This window comes from Canis lupus, chromosome 16 (assembly GCF_048164855.1).
Source record: "Canis lupus baileyi chromosome 16, mCanLup2.hap1, whole genome shotgun sequence".
In the NCBI taxonomy this organism is placed as follows: Eukaryota; Metazoa; Chordata; class Mammalia; order Carnivora; family Canidae; genus Canis; species Canis lupus.
In genome coordinates, this window is record NC_132853.1 from 5049970 (window position 1) to 5062135 (window position 12166).

Genomic DNA, 12166 nt, shown 5'->3' on the forward strand with positions numbered 1-12166 from the left:
GGGCATGATCCTGGGGTTCTGAGATCCAGTCCTGCATTAGGCTCCCCGCAGGGAGCCTCCTTCAACCTCTTCCTATGTGTCTGCCTCTGTGTGTCTCATGAATAAATAAATTAATTTAAAATTTTTTAAGATTTTATTTATTTATTCATGAGAGACACACAGAGAGAGAAGCAAAGACACAGGCAGAGGGAGAAGCAGACGCCATGCAGGAAGCCTGATGTGGGACTCGATCCTGGGACTCCGGGATCATGCCCTGAGCCAATGGCAGACACTCAACTGCTGAGCCACCCAGGCATCCCTAAATAAAATGCCTTTAAAAAGTCACTTGAGTTTGTTTAAACTCCAGGCCCTGGTTCATTATGTCTGGGGTGTACAGTTTTTACAAGCTTCCATACTGAAAGTGACTTTAAGGTCCTTACATATTTCTCATTTGATCTCTTGAGGAGCTAGGAAGAGGAAATGAACAGGAATGTTTGCTTCTGTGTACTCCCCTTTTTGTGTGACATTTATGTCATTTCCTCTTTCCCTGAGCTTCTGGCACTTCGTCTTGTCTCCCTGACATCTGGAAGATTACATCCCACCAGTTTTGATAAGATCACATCCAGTGTGTCAGAATGCTCTGCTGTAATTAACCTGAGTCTGGGGGCTTTGATCTCCTAGTGCCATAAAGAGTTCTTTCCCAAATATTGAACTCTGTCAACATCATCTTCATGCTTTCAGACAAACAACCAACCTTCAACATGTCTCCTTTGTTTATGGAATAAAGCGGGAAGTTGCTTAGCCTGACCCATAAGGCTTTCCCATAGTCTCTCTCCAGCCTGTCTTTGGAGCCTGTGCTCCTCTGACCCATGATCCAGCCAAATAGGCCTTTACCTATAATTACCCAGGCCCCCAGGGCTTCTTTATGGCTCTCTTTCCTTCTAAAATACCTTCTTGAAATATGTGTCTGCCAGATCTGTTTTCCAAGCAGCCTTACCTGATTCCCCTATAAAGAAGTCATCTTTTACCCGTTAGAACCCTCCATTTCTTGGGGCAGCTGGGTGGTTCAGTCAATTAAGTGTCCGATTCTTGATTTCGGTTCAAGTCATGATCTCAGGGTCATGATATCGAGCCCCATGTGAAGGCCTGTGTAAGGCTCTGGACTGGGCATGGAGCCTGCCTAAGATTCTCCCTCTTTCCTCTCCCTCTGCCCCATGCCCTCCCCCCAACCCCACCCCACACTTGCCCCCTCTCTCTCTCAAAAAAACAAAAACAAAAACAAAAAAACCCTCAATTTCTTTGTCTCTCTCTCTGACACCTGTCATATTTTACACCGTAATTAGTTGTAGACATTTCACCTTTTCTAGTGGGCAGGGTTTATCATTCTTTTGTTGTTGTTGCTGTGTCTCCAGTGGTATTAGCTCATGGCCAGAGGTCCACATATTAGCTAAAAGATCAGTTTGGCTAAAAATCTAGTGTCTAATAAGTTCTTTTCCTCTTCTCAGATTTTTTTTATATTACTTCCCAATCTTGTGTGTGTGTGTGTGTGTGTGTGTGTGCGCGTGCGTGTGCGCACAGGTGCATGCCGGCATACTTCTAAATACACTGTTTGTAAAAGGAATGCATGTTTGTCATAGAAAATTTGAAATATACCAAAAAGCACAGGAAAATTACATTCATCTGTAATCCTACCACCTTCAGGTAATCACTATTAAGATTTACTGTATGTCCCTTTATAAATTATATACAAAATGGGTTTGTATGCTTTACTGGTGTTATTACTTTAAAACAAAGTATAATCTTTCCCAAGATGTAAATGGTCTTCCCCAAACAACTTTTTTTCTCCTCCCATCCAAATGCCCTTCTCCCTTCTGTCTGATGGCTGTGACCTCCAGAACAATACCATGGAGTCCATGTCCTGCTGTTCCAGGTAATTTTTTAGGCGGTACATGAGGGTATCTGTTCTCAGTCATTACATATTTGAGACTGTCTCAAGTAATGCCTTCCACAAGAATAATTTGGCCCATTTAAATTTTCCGAATGACCACCTTTTTCTCTTAAAACTTGACAAATTCTGATCTGATACTATATTCATTTTATACGTCTGCAGTCACAAATGGCCATTTGTTGTTCTGTTAAAACAACAGAAATGAATTATCTCACAGTTCTGGAAGTCCAAAATCAACATGACGGCAGGCCATGCTCCTTCTCAGAAGGTTCTAGGGAAAAATCCTTCCTTGCTTCTTCCGGTCTCCGGGGCCGCCTATAATCCCTGACACTCTTGGGACTTGTAGCTACATCATTCCAGGCCTCGCTGCTGGTGTTACAGGGCCTTCTTCCCTACATTCTCATGTCTACACCCCCTCTCTCGTCTCTTGTGAAGACACCAGCCATTGAATTTCAGTCCCACCCTAATCCGCTATGGCTTCATCTTAACTTACTCAATCACATCTCCAAAGACCCTCTTTGCAAATAGGCACACATTCTGAGAGTCCAGATGGACGTAAATTTGGGAAAACACTATTCAACCCAGTGTGGTTAGTTTCTGCTTTACAGTGTTCCAAAGAGAAGCCTGGGGCAGTTTATTTTCTTTCATGGTGACTTTACCACCTGGATTTTTCTTAGATCGTTTTTATTCTTTTATTTAAAAATTTCCTGTAATTTCTGTATGTTTCTCTTTTCATTAATTTTGCCTTAAACATTGCATCTCTTTGATTCTTAGTCCCTGGTCTTTTGTCAGGAATGAATATTGTCTTCTGTATCTTTGATTATTGTTTATTTTCCCCAGCACAACAGTTAAGAAACATCTTTTTCTCCGTTCTTTATAACTGTCTTTTCTGTCTCATTGTTTTCCTTTCATTTTGTTCATTTTCATTGTGGAGAAGCATCCTAAATAAAGACCATATTACTCTTGCTGTTTACTACAATGCACATTTTGCTTCCCCTCAACAATGTTAATCTTGAATTTTTGTTTTTGGTCCTCTTTTTTTAATCACTTCCAAAAGCTTTATACCCTTGTAAAGATCATGTCTTCTGTCTTATGGAGGGCAACAACTGCTTTTCTCAAATTTTATTTTGGTTTCATAGTAAAAACATGGTGCGCTTTCCTTCTAGCTTTCATGACCATCTGTAGCATTTTTTTCATAGCTCCCATGTTGGGTTGTTTTGATTTTTTTAACAAAATCTTCAAACAAAACAAAGAGCTACTTGGATCTTGTATTTTTCAACAGACAGAATATATGACTGGCCATCAGCTCTCATTGTCCTTTTGGGTACCGTAGCTTCTCTGAGCTGATGAGCTGAATGGCCAGTTGTTGTGCAGAGCTCCCTGATCAATGTCCAGTGTCTAGCTGGTGTTTATCTTATAAAGCTCTGCTGGAGGGAGATAGGATGCTCTCCATGCTTGGCTTTGGCTGCTCTAAACCAGTGGCTCCAGAATTTATATGTATAGCAGAGGCTAGTGTGGGAAAGATAGCAGTCTGGTTGGAAGAGGAGTAATCCAAGTAATGTATGCTCAGCTCTTTACCTGAGCTTGAGAAAATGGCATCTGTGTGGATTAAAGAATAGGATGGAGGAGAACCTGTGTGGCTTAAGTAGTTAAGCATCTGCCTTTGGCCCTGGTCGTGATCCTAGGGTCCTGGGATTGAGTCCTGCATCAGGATCCCCACAGGGAACCTGCTTCTCCCTCCACCTATGTCTCTACCTCCCTCCCTGTGTCTCTTATGAATAAAGAAATAAAATATTGGGGGATCCCTGGGTGGCTCAGCAGTTTGGCGCCTGCCTTCGGCCTGGGGCATGGTCCTGGGGTCCTGGGATTGAGTCCCGTGTCGGGCTCCCTGCATGGAGCCTGCCTCTCCCTCTGCCTGTGTCTCTGCCTCTCGCTCTCTATGTCTCTCATAAATGAATAAATAAAATCTTAAAAAATATATTTTTATTTTTATTATTTTTTTATTTTTAAAGATGTTACTTATCTATTTGACAGAGCATGAGCAGGGACAATAGCAGAGGGAGGGGGAGAAGCAGGCTCCCCACGGAGCGGGGATCCAGACGTGGGGCTTGATCCCAGGACCATGATCTAAGCCAAAGGCAGGTGCTTTACCGGCTGACCCACCCAGGCACCCAGAAAGAAAATCTTAAAAAAAAAAAAGAATAGGATGAAGATTATAATGAGGTTGAATCTTTCCCATTCCAGTCACCCTTGGGCATTGTGGCAAAACTATGCTCCCCAGGAAGCTCCACTCTAGGACTCCTCCTGTCTCTTCCTACCGTGGTGCTCTGCTTATGAAGACTTTCTCTCCCTCCTCCACACTTCCTGCCTGGTGTTTTCTTGGAGTGAAAAAGTGGTGCTAATGTGGCTGCAGCTACCTTAAAATGCAGCACCCTTGCAGTGTAAGGATGACTCCCAATATCTTACTGTCATTCTTCATATAGACCCAGCATCTCTCAGCCAAGGTAAGACTGTGGAGGGACAAATAAAGTGCCCTCCAGCTCCCCATGCTGACCATAGATTTACTCTGTGTCAGGCAACAAAGTCAGTGATTGAACATGTTTCTCCATTCTTCTCCATTGGTCATCTAGTAAGGAGAAAATGTCCTGAAATCTTGGCCACAGGATGGGCAGTCTTTCTTTGGACTCATGAATTGTCATCTTTCATGCTGAATGTTCACAGGCATTTTCACAGGGAAATGGAGTATCGGGGACTGAAAGATAATATTTAAATGAGAAAACCCAAACAGATGCATTTTGAGATGGAGAGTCATATGATGGTAATCATCCTGACTGACCTCACACATCTCAGTAAAACAGGTGGAGAGGTCATCATCTCTTCGAAGAAAGGGTGTATCTGCAGCCACTGACAAGCCAGGGCCAAGGTGGGAGATGTAATGGAATGTGAGAAAAGAACAGAGAAAGGAATTAGGGAGTGGTAGTGAAGATCTAGACAAGGTCAAGTAGCCTGAGCTTATTGTAATCCTAATCTCATGGATACTTTTGTGTCATTGAACACAAAAAGAGTGGGAACGTCCTTGGTAGTGCGTGGTTGAAAGCTGGGGCTTGACGCAGAGGGCACAAGGAGAGGTCGGCAGTACAAGAGACCCATCTATTGATAAACGCAGTGTTGACATAACTGATCACAGGCCCTGGCCAGAACGTACACCTAAAACCCAAAGTGGGTTACCAGCCAGGTAGTAATGACAGAACTAGTCCTTGCCCCTACTCCTTGCCTCTCCCTGCAGGCAGTGGAAGTGTACCAGGAGTGACCAGGAGATGGGCCCAAGAGCCATAGTCACCAGTCAGGGGATGCCCATTCTACCCATCTTCAGGCCCATTTATCCTAGCTCCCTGCCTTTTTTCTCTCTTTCTCTTTTCCTTTCCTTCTTTCTTTCCTTCCTTCCTTCCTTCCTTCCTTCCTTCCTTCCTTCCTCCCTCCCTCCCTCCCTCCCTCCCTCCCTCCCTCCCTCCCTTTCTTCCTTCCTTCCTTTCTTTCTTTCTTTTCTTTCTTTCTTTCTTTCTCTTCTTTCTTTCTTTCTTTCTTTCTTTCTTTCTTTCTTTCTTTCTTTCTTTCTTTCTTTTTCTTTCTTCTTTCTTTCTTTCTTTCTTTCTTTCTTTCTTTCTTTCTCTTTCTTTCTTTTTAACTAAAGTATACTTAACATACAGTGTTCTATTAGTAATGCATTTGATGGAAATGTTTAAACTTTCTTTCATCCCTCTGAGCAGTGCTTTCTAAGCCAGATGTGTATATGTTGGTGTATGTGTGCATATGTGATTTGCATGTACAGTGTCAAATGGGTCTTCTTGACTCCTATTTGTAGCTTTAAGAAAATCTGCTTCCATTGGAAATCATTTCTCAAAGGCCCTGTACACCTTAAAGAATAAATTTCATTACAGCAATGAAAGCTTCTCCACTTTCCCCCAGGCAGAGTTGGTCTCTCCAGCCTCTGACCTTCCCAAGCACCTCACTCTTGCTACTGTTATGGCATTTAACCAGATTGTGTGGTGATTTATCTGTTTATATGTTTGTTTCTCTCCCACTAGGCTTTAGACTCCTCCAGGGCAGCAATCATGCTGCATTTGTCTTTAGAAGTCCAGCAGTTAGCACAGGCCCTGATAAATAGGTTCTCTCTAATGTTTGCTGGATAGACAGATGTTTAAACAGAGCTTTTGAGCATTTAAATTCAGCATTAAAAACAGTATCATCACACTAACTATAATAATCAGAGCATTTCATGTGAATCATTTTGTTACTAGTATTAGTATATGTGTTTCTGACATTTATTGAGCACTCCCTATGTCCAGGCACTGTTCTAGGCTCATTACATATATTATTGAATGTTCTTCATGAGCCTAGAAGTGGCTACAATCATTGTCCCTATTTTAGAGATTAAGAAGCTGAAATTTAGAGAGGAAAAGGTAAGTGATTTGCCCAAGGTCACACAAGTAATAAGTACAGGACTGAGATTTGAAACCGAGCAGTTGAGTGTAGAAAACCACATTCAGCACCACTCATTGTCAAGAAAGGAGAGGGAGAGGGGAGGGTGTAGAAATTTGAAATACTATTTTTTAAGATGTACTTCATAGTAACCTTTTGAGATTTTTTTCTAGGTTAAAATACCGGTCCTGTGATTTACATACCTAAATGTGAAGTACCCCGTGCATGATAAACAGAAGTCATAGGGAATCCTAGCCCTGCTTTAGAATGGAAGTAGACACCAGACCAAAGAAGCAAAGCAATTAAGTATAGAAAGAGCCTTTTGTTTTTGAAAAATTACATATTCATAGTAACTTAGGAAATATTCTCACCTAATTGCCTGTAATATTAAAGGAATAATATTCTTATTTACAGTAGTTAATGAATAACATTTTTACTCCCTATTTTAATTTTTTTCTTTTAAATTAATTTGTTAAATCATACAACTGGATATAATTGCTTGGCTAGTACTTTTTTCCAGAAATAAAACATCTAATACATTAAACACAGTTTAGTGTTAAATGAATCTGTTACACTTTGGCTGAGTTTGGACCAAACCCTCTACTCGAGATGTTACATTTCCATGAATTTCCACTGTTTTTAATGTATTTAACTTAACTGGAGGAGTTTCTTCCTGAGAAACCGATTCAATCCCAGTCACCCAGAATGACATCCATGGGCAGCATGTCACAGTCCTGTCCAACAGCACTTTCTAGGACTCTGGAAATTTGAGTAGCCACATGGCAGCATTGAGCATCTGAATGTCACTAGTGCTACTGAGGAACTGAGTGGGTTTTTTTTTATTTTACTGTAAGTAACATAACATTTAAATAGGTCTCATGGCTACAGTATTGGAAGGTGCAGGAACTCAAGGAATCCATCATTAGTCAAATGACCTTTGGATTTGCCTTCTCTCTCTCTGTCTCTCTTTCTCTGGCAGTCTTCTTCAGCACAGCCCTTCCTTTGGTGTATAACCAAATTAGAGATGTCGGACAAGATAAAGGAAAATAAGATAAAAGTCCTGCCCTCCTTTCTTAGTATTACTGATGCTATATGTATGTTAACACCCTTTCCCTGAAATTCTGCATCAAAACCAATGCAAAGGGATTCTTTGAGGGAACATTATGCCGCTTCCCAGTGAGTGAGGGTACTATCCTGTGGGGACAGGGCCCTGGCCTCCTCAGGAGTCCGCCTGAGCCAGGGCCCCCTCTGTGGGGCCGTGTTCTGACTACTGGCACAGTTCTACAAGCAGTTCCTGGTACTTCATGTTTCTTTCTCTTCCAAAACCAGTTTTCATCATGCATATTTTCCCAGAAAACATCCATTTTGTTGAAGGTTTTCATAATGCTTGCATCATCTCAAGTAGCATTCTGTTGTGCTTTAAAAAATCTCTTTCTTTTTAGCAGTCATGTTTTCCTTATTATCACCCCATATTCATATTTTTTCTTTGCTTTTTAAAATCAGATTTGCTGGTGATTTCTTGGAAGTGTCGATTGATTCCGCTCCCTTTTTAAAATCTATAATTTCTACTCTGACTTTTTAAAAAAATTTTTTTAAGATTTTATTTATTTATTCATGAGAGACACACACAGAGAAAGAAAGAGGCAGAGACACAGGCAGAGGGAGAAGCAGGCTCCATGCAGGGAGCCCGACATGGGACTCGATCCCGGGTCTCCAGGATCATGCCCTGGGCCGAAGGCGGTGCCAAACCACCAAGCCACCTGAGGCTGCCCCTCTACTCTGATTTTTTAAAAAATATTTTATTTATTTATTCATGAGAGACAGAGAGGCAGACACATAGGCTGAGGGAAAGCAGGCTCCATGCAGGAGCCCAATGTGGGACTCCATCCCAGACCCTGGGATCACACCCTGAGTCAAAGGCAGACGCTCAACCACTGAGCCACCCAGGTGTCCCCCTGCTCTGATTTTTTTTTTTAAGATTTTATTATTTATTCATGATAGACATAGAGAGAGAGAGAGAGAGAGGCAGAGACACAGGCAGAGGGAGAAGCAGGCTCCATGCCGGGAGCCTGATGCAGGACCTGATCCTGGGACTCCAGGATCACACCCTGGGCCAAAGGCAGGCGCTGAACCATTGAGCCACCCAGGGATCCCAGCCCTTGCTCTGATTTTTGATTGACTCCTTCCCCTTGCTTTCCTTGGGTTTTGTTAGCATTCTTTTTGGTATCTCCTAGAGGAAAAGTTGAGACACCTTCCCTCCTAAAGGGCCTCACTCCCCACATGCCACCTGGGCCTTGGACCCATCTTCAAGTGGGGAGAATTAAGTCAAAGAGTTTCCTTAAGGGAATTGGTCTAGCCATGTGTCCAGGGCATTCCATCCCTGGAGAAGATGGCAGGAGTGTATTTTAGTGGCCGCCAGAACTCTGCACTGCATTGGATGAACTGGGGCAGGGTCCCTCTAGGTTACGTGGTGTTGGACATTTAGATAGGTTCTAGTACATTATTTCATTCCTGAGTCTAATCTTCCAACCAAGGGGAGAGTTTCAAATTTCTATAGTTTTAATTGGCCAGATCACAGGCATGAGGAATAACAGAAAGAAGACCACCTACAGAAACAGCTTCTGTGCTGCATTAAAAGGAATTTTTTTCTTTTTCTTTTTCTTTTTCTTGTTCTTTTTTTTTTTTTTTTTTTTTTTTTTTTTAGGATTTTTTTTTCTGGATTGTTTTTCTCATCCCCAAGTGCCCTGGAGCACTCTCTCCTTTCACACCGGCTGGTGTACTAGTCCTGCTCGGGCCCCATCCAGCATGGCACCTTCTGCTTTACTCAGCCAGCTGCCCAAACCAGCTGGGCAGGGGAGCCCTGGGACTTCATTCAGCGAGCTGGTGCTAGGTCCTTTGCCCGCATGACCAGTGAGTCACCTGTCCACCTAGTGCCTTAACACCCACGCTCCCCTCAGACAGACCCTGACAGCAGTTACCCAGGGTGCCAGGTGGACGTGCTGGACCTGATGCAGTTCCCAGCAGCCCAGCTCGCCCTTGCACGTGGTGGTTCAGGTTATTTGGCCTTTCCTTGACCCTGGTCATTCCTTTATGATAGACCTGGTAGAATTTCCTTGAATTTTCTTACGTGAGTCATGAGCCACCGGTTTCCAGGACTGGCATAGATCTTACTCCCATTTTTGGTCATTTCAGTAGGAATTTGGCCTTCATCTATTCACATATTTCTTATTTGGTAAGTGTTTAGTGGACATCTGTACTGTGTCAGATGGGGTACTTGGCTCTGGGGATGCGGTGGTAAGAACAACAAGCAATCACTCTCTCCATGGAGCTTATCATGGGGGAGCAGGGAGCACGTGAGGAGGAAGGGCATGAATCGTGTAACCACACAAAGAGATGAGATCATAATTCACAGGAGTGCTCCAGCACTTATGTTGGGGTCATTTTCCCAGGCACTGAGGTCAGGGAAAACCCATACAGTAGGGACTGCAGTGAATTTGGAGGATGAGTAGGAATTCTTGAGGGGAAAATGGGAGAGGACTTCCCAGCAAGGGAGCGTCATGTGCACCCACCCTCTGGTGGGAAGGAGCAGAGTGCTGGGACAGAGGTGGGACTGGGGGACAGTCCAAATTATGGTTTACCGAAATTGCTCAGCAGTGTGCAGATTGGGTCAGAGAAGCCATGGTGGATGGGTTCATCAACCTGCTAGGGGGCGGTTACAGTCATCCAGGCAAAAGATGACACTGACTGGGGTGCACATGGTGGTGGTGGAGATGGTAAAGGTGGGAAAGTCAAACATGTCAGCCTGAAGCCCATGTTCAGTGCCTGTGAGTTTCAGATCAGAGGGAGCCAGATTCCTTCCAGTTTCAGATCATTAAACATGTTCTTCCTTTCTGCTTCTTGAAACTTTTAAGCAAGAAAGGCAATTAACTTCTTGTTCTAATCTCTGCACATTATTGCCTATGCCTGACAGTGTCTGGAATATAGTGGTGAACATTTTATATTTGTTATTGAATAAAGGAATGACTCAGTGAATGACTGTCAGCTCTTCTCCTAAGCCTTTAAATCTTGCTTGAGACTAGCTATGTGAAGACTGTATCCATCAACCTCTAATTCAAGGGAGCACATGTTCCACTGTCTCTTTATACACCTGTGTCAGGTGTATTAATTGATGGCAGCTCTCTTTTCTCTCCAGATGTGACCTCCGAACACTTCTCCCAAAGCCCTTGAGGCAGCCTATACCAAGAACACTTGGCTTCCAACTTATTTGCTATAACCTATATTTTAACATTTTAACAGTGAATAGAAGATCATGAGCAAAGAGGAAGCTGACAGTGAATCCTCTATACTTCTCCTGTGAAAATGACTGTGACCCCAGGAGAGCCACATTCATCTTGCTCTTGAACTTTAGAATTGGCCTCTCTAAACTAGGGAAGAGTCCACCAGACCTCACTTCTGACATTAACTTCAGAGTACAAGGGTCCCCCGGGCCACTCTCAGGTTCAATAATTTGTAGAAGGGGACTCACAGAATCTAGTGAAAGCTGTTATGCTCACTTATGGTTTATTACAGCAAAAGGATACAGATTAAGATCAGCCAAGAGAACAGAGACACATGAGACAGAGTCTAGGAGAGTTCCAAATGCAGAGCTTCCAGTTGTCCTCTCAGTGGGGTCATGGACAGCACTAATTCCTCCTAGCAATGACGTGTGACAGTATATACACCAGGAAAGTTCACCTAAGTCTTGTATCCAGAGGTAGATCTGATACTGTGTAACCCAAAGCACCCCCAGCCCCCACCCCATAAGTCATTATATTCTCCTCCTGGCTCAAAGAGCCAGGTAAACAGACACTCCTAAAGGACATTCCCAGGGCTTAGAGATGACCTCTCAGGAGCCAAGGGCAAAGGCCAGACTTCTCTTGGGCAGAGCTAAATTCTTTACCACACAGCTTCTATTACTCGTCTTCAATTTACTTCAATTTTTAATAATCTGATGCTATAAGCAGCTAAACATATACATAAAAATATTTTTATCTGTTTTTAGAAATGATTTTGCAGGATAAACATCAGATGGAAAACCTGGGCCTTTTCATGGGCATTCCACAGAGGATGGTTAGATAGGGAAATGGTTAGGTGAGGATAATGAGTTTCTGAACTCTGTGTTCACATCCGAAGCCTCTCAGGTACTAACTAGGATATGACTATGGCTGGTTATTGTAACCTTCCTATGCCTCAGTTTCCTTGTTGGTAGATGACAACAAAGATGGTACCCACCCGATGAGATAACGCATGTGAAGGCTGGAACAGTGCACCATTTATAGAAGTGCTCAATAAATATCACATACCATTCTTTCTATATTTATCATGAAAAGATTTATCAGCCTTTGGAAATAATTTTCCTTGGGAAGTTTTGTAGTTTCCCCTAATTTTTTTTTCATTTTCACACCTTCATATCTCTTAACACAAGTGAATATAGGAAATAACCATCTTTCTTAAGAAATTGTGTATCTGTTTGACCAGGTAAGTCTTGAGTTAAGAGAGGCATGAAGTGTCCTCCCCTGGGACAAACATATTCTAATGAGTCTGGGAAATGGAAATTCTTGGCAGATCTTTGCTACAAATGGTGGGCAGATTTAAAGATTAAAAAAAGACATGTCATTTTCCCAAGTTGCTACTAAGAAATCTAGAAGATTTGGGGAAAAATAAGTTAACTCTCAAGTCAGTAATTTTAGGGCTGATGCTCCAAGCCCAGATTTCACTCGT

At 42.7% G+C, this 12166-nt stretch overlaps 1 protein-coding gene across 5 annotated transcripts in view; it reads left to right on the plus strand.

The window, feature by feature from the left end:
• The window catches only part of GARNL3 (GTPase activating Rap/RanGAP domain like 3), a 146528-nt gene that overhangs the window by 52471 nt on the left and 81891 nt on the right, over nucleotides 1-12166 (plus strand). The window lies entirely within an intron of this gene.